Source organism: Amphiprion ocellaris, chromosome 10 (genome assembly GCF_022539595.1).
Source record: "Amphiprion ocellaris isolate individual 3 ecotype Okinawa chromosome 10, ASM2253959v1, whole genome shotgun sequence".
In the NCBI taxonomy this organism is placed as follows: domain Eukaryota; kingdom Metazoa; phylum Chordata; class Actinopteri; family Pomacentridae; genus Amphiprion; species Amphiprion ocellaris.
Window position 1 is genome coordinate 17,863,843 of NC_072775.1, and position 9,192 is coordinate 17,873,034.

The following is a 9,192-nucleotide window of genomic DNA, read 5'->3' on the forward strand; positions in this document are numbered from 1 at the left end:
TAAAAATGCTTTGCTGGTCATTGGTAAGTTTAATATTGTAACCAATATGGAGAGTAGCAGAGTTTATCCAGATTCTAACTGGAGAAAAAAAACAAGTAAAATAGTTTTTTTATACTGAACAAAAACACATAGTTCTGAGTTTACTATATGGCAGTTTTACTTTCTAAAATTTTTAAAAAATCATGAACTTTCCACAGAAAAACTTTGTAGGAATGAAAAATGTGCCTCTGAACAATCTAAAGCAGGGGTGTCATTTTAGTTCAGCATAATAACCTATAAATAAGCACAACTCCAAATTTTCCTTTGTTTTAGTGCAAAAAAGTACATTCTGAAAATGTTCACATTTAAGGAATTACCTTTTTACAAAACATTATGAACAACCTGAAATTTCTGAAGAAAATTAAATTTCAACAATATTATGCCTCAATTTATCATTTACACATTACAACTTACAGATCGCACAGTGTCTCCAAAAGCACAAAATATTTAGTTATCTGGAACTGAACAATATAGTATTTTACTTAATGATCAAAAGGACAAAAAAACAAAAATGACAAAATATTACAAAAATGAGACAAAGCAAAAGCGAGAAACAAAGTGACAAAAAAATGGACAAATGATACAACCAAGATGAAAAGGAAACAAAACAACAAAAACATGAGACATGCAACAAACGTCAGACAAAAAATAACAAAAAAAAATACAAAAACAAGACACAAAGCGACAAAAAAGACGAACGCAAGCGAGACAAAAAGATAACACAATACGACGAAAACAACAAAAACATCAGACAAGCAACAAATGTCAGACAAAGAAAGAGCTAAAAGAAGACAAAATGTTACAAAAATGAGACACAAAACAATGAACAATATAGTATTTTACTTTATGATCAAAACAACTTGTCATGGTCTCGAAATTATTTTAAATTTATAGTTCTTCTCTGTATTTTTTTTACACTTTACAAAGTCATCCGCATGTTTGACACCCCTGATCTAAATCCTTTTCTTCTGATCCTCATCTTTAGATTCTAATTTTACACACACTGATCTAGTTAGTACGGTAGCCGAGAGGTGCAAACCAAATTTACATAATGCAAAACACTTTTACAACCTACAAGACAAATTTACAAGCGACAAAACACTTTTACAAGTCCAAAAACACTTTTACAAATCCAAATTTAACCGGAAAGGGAATGTCCCAACTCCGGGGTTGAACCGGAAGTGACAACGAGGAGCGGCTAATGCACTCTGTCGGTCTGATCTGCGCCATTTAAACACTCTAAAGACCGACCACACGAAAAACAAAACCGCATCAATTGGTTCATATGTTCCCCACAAAACGGGCAAAACATCACCCGCTCGCTTGGTTCACCATTAACAACAACCAAAAGTAGCATTAGCCGCTCCTCGTTGTCACTTCCGGTTCAACCCCGGAGTTGGGACATTCCCTTTCCGGTTAAATTTGGATTTGTAAAAGTGTTTTTGGACTTGTAAAAGTGTTTTGCATTATGTAAATTTGGTTTGCACCTCTCGGCCACCGTAAGTTAGAAACCATTTACTAAAATCAAATAGTGAACCTATAAGGGTCAGTGTATTTATAATCCGTGTATGGTTCGCTCATTCGTTTATCCGTTTCAGAATAAAATGAGAAAAAACAAATAATCGCTGTTTTTTTGTTGTTTTTTTTTTTTTTAAATTAAATTCGAAAAATAAAAAGTAGAGGAAGAAAAAAACGCTGCGTTTTTACAAATTTTAAGCTTTAAACAAAATAAAAAGCCTTTTTCACATTTGGAAGCTGCCGGCAGAACCGGAAGTCAAAGTCATAACTTGTGGCGACTTAACTTCACTTCTCTGTCCCAAACTCTGCACCACGTACTTTGGAAACAAGGAAGACATGTTCGTCTTATTTAGAGGGAGTAGACGCATCACACTGAGAGCTCATGATCTCAGTGTGAACAGAATCGCTTTAATATTCCAAGTAAGTATTTTTAAGTCTTAAAATGTGAAGAACTCCGGCGATTCCAGTTTATTCAGGTGAACTGTTGATAGTTTCTGTCTCCAGATGTTTCGTCACAGATTCGTCTGACCTGCCGAAAAACGTCGGCATCACTACTTAATGAAGTCTATATCCATGTAAATAACACCTGCAGACAGTAAAAAGAAATGTGCTGGTCGCAATAAAAACACGTATTTTTATGAACGGTGAGAGGAAACGATGGAATCCAGAGATGAAATTAGAGACCACAGTCTGACTCATCATGCCACCGATCAGTCTGATAAACATCCTGCTTCATCCACATAGATCTTTGTCATCCTGTCAGGTGTTTAACACCTGGTGATTGTTCAGGAATCACGTCCATGTCAACTGGGGATAGTCACAACTTAACACAGGCTGCCTGCATGGTTAATGACGAGACACAAAACTAATTAATGTCTCACCAAGAAAACCCACAACATAGAAGCACATCCACTGCTGTGTGTTAGTCTAAGTTCAGTGGAACAGATCCAGAGCAGAACTTCAGGTTTGTTCTCAGAAACACTCAGAGCCTCAGCAGCCTCCCATCAGAACAACACGCAGCAGAACATCAGCTGGATCTGATAAAATACATCAGAACAACACGCAGCAGAACATCAGCTGGATCTGATAAAATACATCAGAACATCAGCTGGATCTGATAAAATACATCAGAACAACACGCAGCAGAACATCAGCTGGATCTGATAAAATACATCAGAACATCAGCTGGATCTGATAAAATACATCAGAACAACACGCAGCAGAACATCAGCTGGATCTGATAAAATACATCAGAACATCAGCTGGATCTGATAAAATACATCAGAACAACACGCAGCAGAACATCAGCTGGATCTGATAAAATACATCAGAACAACACGCAGCAGAACATCAGCTGGATCTGATAAAATACATCAGAACAAACTGAGACCATGTTGTTAAAACTAGTCACTCAGAAAACAATAAAACACGTTCAGTCCTCCGTCCTAACCGTCATTTCAGAGCACGTTAGCCGCTGACAGTATTAAATAAAAATGGAAGTAAAGGGATCCGATCTGGTCAAAACAAACAATATATGTGTGAGTTGTCTTTCCAAAAACTCTGGCTGGTTTAGAAATGGCAAAAAGATACTTTTAAAGACGTCGCAGAAGAAGACGAATACTTCCAGTACTGCAGTCTGAGTGATTAAACTACGCAAGTAGTTTGTGTTATATTTTTGTAATTCTTTTTACATCCTTGTGAAGATGTTTATCGGACTGATCGGTGGCATGATGAGTCAGACTGTGGTCTCTAATCTTATCTATGGATTCCATCGCTTCCTCTCACCGTTCATAAAAAATTATGTTTTTTTAAATTTTCGCCAGCACATTTCCTTTTACTGTCTGTAGATGATATTTACATGGATATAGACTTTATTAAATAGTGATGCCGACGTTTTCGGCAGGTCTTCTTTATCTAGTATCTTTATTTCACACACAGCCAGGTCTGGTCCGGACGAATCTGAGGACGACACATCTGGAGACGGAAACTATCAGCAGTTAACCTGATCACCAGTGAACCTGATCACCAGTTAAACTGGAACAGCGGCACCAGTAGATGACCAGTATCCCGTCATAAACTGTCGTCCACATGTCGGACCTGTCTGTAAAACACACAGAAGTGAAACGTAACATTCTACAGTTAATAAAGTATGGCACTGAAAATAACATCTGTGGTTAACTCAACAATTTACAGCTCTCTCCAATTCAGCATCAGACACATGATTGATCTTCTTAAACTGTTCTTCATGCAGAACCTCCTGACTTTCATTATAGAACAATGTGGAAGTCCGTGATTTCTGCGTGGGTTTTCCACTCTTAAAGAGAAAGGGCTCGAGGACAACCATTCTAGATGTGTTCACGGTCCACCAGCCACTTCCGGTGTTGCTACAAAATAAAACAACAGCCGTATTTTGTATTTCGGATTTAAAAAGCTAGAGCAAAGAACCAACGCTGTGGTTTTTTCATTAGTTAAATAATACATTTCTACATTTAGGTTTTAAAAACGGAAAAATAAAAAAACATCGTGGTTTATTTTTTTTAGATTTTATTTTGAAACGGAAAAACGAATGAGCGAACCATACATGGCTTTACAGGGATTGTGTACGCATCTGGTAATTGGATTTTCCGTTCTGAAACGGGTATTGAAAAACAAAAAAGGAGTGGTTGCTTGATTTTTGTTTCAAAATACAAAAATTAAAAATGAAATACAAGGCGTTTTTCCTTTTCATGATCAAAAAGGGATATACGATTTTTTTTTTTAAAGGCTTTGATTTTCGTTTTATATTTAGAATAACAAGAAAGTAAAATCAGTAAGAGACAGAAACGAAAAAAGGTCCGTTTTTTCATTTTCTGAGACCGGAAGTGGTCATCAGCAAGTGTGGAGCCAAACAGAGTACGGTGCATAGACTGTACATAAAATTTTTTTCCTGAGTTTTCATGGTCAAAATGAGAGATCAGGTGGCCAATCTTAAAATAAATCAATATTGATTTTTTTTATAGAGCGCTAAAGTTTTGCGAAGCCAGGGGGCGGGACTACTTGATTGACAGTCCGGTCTGGAATGATTGATAGGTCCTATGGAGAAAGCAGCAGAGACTCTGCTCTCCTCTTTTGGATTAATTCTGATATAATAACTGTTGGTTTATTTATCGGTGGAGCAGCACAACATTTTCCACAGTTTTCCTGTCCGTTGGCTTGTTTTAACCAGTTTTCTACCTTCGGCTGATTCTACCAGCAGACACTGAAAGGACTCTAATAGTTCAGTAAGTAAATGTTTATTTTCGTATCGGTGCCGCTTTTAATGCACTTTATATGCAGCTTTAGTGTCAGATGTAATGTGTGCCATGCACTCCAGATGTTGGTGGAGTTTGTTTCAGTGTGTGTTGACCAGAGAAGAAAGTTAGCATAGTAAATATTAGCTTTAATGTTAGCGATGCTAACCGAGCTAGCTGCTCAGTCGTAGCCTGATTAAAGCTAAAGTAGCATCAATCTAATGTGTTGAGTTTCATGTAAACAGCTGAAGTGTGTTGTGTTCCTGTAATGTGGTTCATTAAGTTCATAAAACTGTGGCTGGTTGACATTAATGTAACGTTCAGGAAACTTGAATGTGATTAAAACACTAACAATGTTCTAGTTGTCAGTAATCAGCTTTAATTTGACACTAAAACAGACTCTGATAGTTTTAAATGACATCAGTTTCATTAATTTGTTGAAAATTGTCTCATTTGTTGTTGTGATGTTGCTGCTGATTCATTAAAAGCAGATGATCCGTGTTGAAGATAAGTTTAGTTCTAGTATCAGAAGTACAAGAAGGAAATGGAAGTTTAGTTCTGCTACATCAAAGATTTCAGGATTTAAATAACTAAATGAGTCCTCAAACTTTATTTTTACAATAAATAAATAATGAAATAGTCACAAATAAAAATATAAATAGAGAAAACCTGAGAGAATAATTTCCTGAAAAGTCTGTGAAGGAAAAGCAGCTTTTTATCCTGAAAGATCAGAATCAGCTCCAACACGTGCATCTGACAGCATCAAGTCAACCAGAAAGAAAAGAAAAAAGAAAATTACTTCTTTCTGATCACATCTGTTCTGCTGCTCACAGGCTGCTGCTGCTCACATTCTTCCATTTATAGTCCACTTTTAAAAGTTCAGCAGACAGGTGCTCTGCTTTGGAGTGTGACGATGTCATTGGTGATGTGGAGAGTCAAGTTTCCGTTTCACCCACAGCGTGCTTTAGGGCAGCCGGGTTGGACTTGATGTTTGAAATACTGACCGACAGCTCAGATTTAACTGTCTGTAGTTCCGTTTTGATGGGTGTTAAACTTTCACTCAAAGCCGCCAGGAGCTGGGTCTTAAAAATAACTACCATCTCGTTACAGAGTGAAAGAAGCAATTCCTCCTTAAGGTCAGAGATTGCAGCATCTGAGGGCCTCTTCAAAAGAAGACGTAGCTGATGAAGGCGTTCTGGAGCAGGACCAGAAAGACCACGACCAAGCAGCCTTGAGATCTTAGGCAGCGTCTCCCTCGGGTGGGTGTCAACAGTGTTCACGGTCAGGTCTGTGGTAATCCCGTCAAAAACAAACAAAAAAAAAAATCTAGATTATAAATCAACATGTAACCAAAGCACTCTGTGTATAACACCATAGTATAGGATGTAGTTCAGAAAATGTCAAAGTATAGTATGCTTTACTCAAGAATAACATAGTATGGTCTGTAGTTAATAGTATAGCATGTCTGCAAAAAAACCCAACTGATTATTATGTGGTTCAAAAAGTGCAATATGATAGGATGTTGCCTAAAATTGTCATGTATGATATGTGGTTCAAAAAATGTCATAGTGCAGTGTATTGTCAAAATAGTATGGTTTTCAAGAAAACAGAGTATATGTCGTTTAAAAAATGCCATAGAATAATATTTCATTGCACAAGTAAAAGTATAGTAATTTTTAAAAATGTTCAAATTCTTATAATATGTTGCTAAAAAACTAAAAAAACTAAAACAAAAAAAACATCACAGTAATATGTCAATTTAAAAAGCCTATAGTATAGAGTGTCGCCCAACAAACGTCATAGTATAGCATGTCACTAAAAACGTCATATTATGGCCTTTGGTTCAAAAAACGTCATAGTATAGCATGTCACTCTAAAAACATCATAGTACAGCATGTCTCTCTAAAAACGTCATAGTATAGCATGTCGCTCTAAAAACGTCATAGTACAGCATGTCTCTCAAAAAACGTATGGCATGTCACCCAAAAAACATCATAGTATGGCATGTCACTCGAAAATTGTCATAGTATAGCATGTCGCTCTAAGAACGTCATAGTATAGCCTTTGGTCTAAAAACGTCATAGTATAGCATGTCGCCCAAAAAACGTCATAGTATAGCCTTTGGTCCAGAAAAAGGTCATAGTATAGCATGTTGCCAAAAAAACGTCATCGTATAGCATGTCGCTCTTGAAACGTCATCGTATAGCATGTGGCTCAAAAAACGTCATAGTATAGCATGTCACTCAAAAAACGTCATAGTGTAGCATGTCGCTCTAAAAATGTCATAGTATAGCATGTCGCTCAAGAAGCATCATTGTATAGCATGTCGTCCAAAAAACGTCATCATATAGCATGATGCTCTAAAAATGTCAGAGTATAGCATGTCGCTCTAAAAATGTCATAGTATAGTATGTCACTCTAAAAATGTCATAGTTTAGCATGTCGCTCTAAAAACTTCATAATATAGCATGTCGCCCAAAAAACGTCATGGTATAGCATGTGGCTCAAAAAACGTCATAGTATAGCACGTCGCTCTTAAAACATCATAGTATAGCATGTCGCTCTAAAAACGTCATAGTACAGCATGTTGCCCAAAACACATCATAGTATAGCATGTGGCTCAAAAAAGGTCATAGTATAGCATGTTGCTCTAAAAAAGTCAGAGTATAGCATGTCGCTCTAAAAATGTCATAGTATAGCATGTTGCTCTTAAAACATCATAGTATAGCATGTTGCTCTAAAAAAGTCATAGTACAGCAAGTCGCCCAAACAATGTCACGGTATAGCATGTGGCTCAAAAAACGTCACAGTTTAGCATGTCGTCCAAAGAAGATCATAGTATAACATGTCGCTCTTAAAACATCATAGTATAGCATGTCGCTCTAAAAACGTCACAGTACAGCATGTTGCTCAAAACATGTAATAGTATAGCATGTCACCCATAAAACGTCAGAGTATAGCATGTCATCCAAAAAAAGTCATCCTCTAGCATGTCACTCTTGAAACGTCATAGCATAGCATGTTGCTCTAAAAACGTCATAGTATAGCATGTCGATCTAAAAACGTCATAGTGTACCATGTCGCTCTAAAAACGTCATAGTATAGCATGTCGCTCGAAAAAAGTCATAGTATAGCATGTCGCCCAAATAACGTCATAGTATAGCATGTCGTCCAAAAAACGTCATAATATAGCATGTCGATCTAAAAACATCATAGCATAGCATGTCGCTCTAAAAATGTCATAGTATAGCATGTCGCTCTAAAAACGTCATAGCATAGCATGTCGATCTAAAAACATCATAGCATAGCATGTCGCTCTAAAAACGTCATAGTATAGCATGTCGCTCTAAAAACGTCATAGCATAGCATGTCGCTCGAAAAACGTCATAGTATAGCATGTGGCACTAAAAACGTAATAGTTTAGCATGTTGCTCTTGAAACGTCATAGTTTAGTATGTCGTCCAAAATTTGTCAAAAACGTCATAGTATAGTATGTTGTCCAAAATTTGACAAAAACATCATAGTTTAGTATGTTGTCCAAAATTTGACAAAAACCTAAAAGTTTATTATGTTGTCCAAAATTTGTCAAAATTGTCACAGTCTAGTATGTCGTCCAAAATATGATAAAAACTTCATAATTAACTTGTCGTCCGAAATCTGACTAAAACGTGATAGTTTAGTATGTCGTCCAAAATTTGCCAAAAACGTCATAGTTTAGTATGTCATCCAAAATTTGTCAAAAAGGTGATAGTTTAGTATGTCGTCCAAAATGTCACAAAAATATCATAGTGTAGTATGTCGTCCAAAATTTGACAAAAACGTCAAAGTTTATTATGTCCTCCAAAATTTGTCAAAAATGTCATAGTATAGTATGTCATCCACAATGTGACAAAAACGTCATAGTTTAGTATGTCGTCCAAAATCTCACAAAAATGTCATAGTCTAGTGTCGTCCAAAATATGATAAAAACTTCATAATTTACTATGTCGTCCGAAATATGTCAAAAAAGTCATAGTTTAGTATGTCGTCCAAAATTTGTCAAAAACGTAATAGTTTAATATGTCGTCCAAAATGTGACAACAACGTCAGTTTAGTATGTCGTTCAAAGTCTCACAAAAATGTTATAGTTTAGTATGCCGTCCAAAATGTGACAAAAACGTCATAGTTTAGTATGTTGTCCAAAATGTGACCAAAAACATCATAATTTAGAATGTCGTCCAAAATGTGACCAGAAATGTCATAGTTTAGTATGTCGTCCAAAAAATCACAAAAATGTCATTGTTTAGTGTGTCGTCCAAAATGTGATCAAAAACGTCATAGTTTAGTATGGCGTCCAAAATGTGACCAAAAACGTCATAGTTTAGTA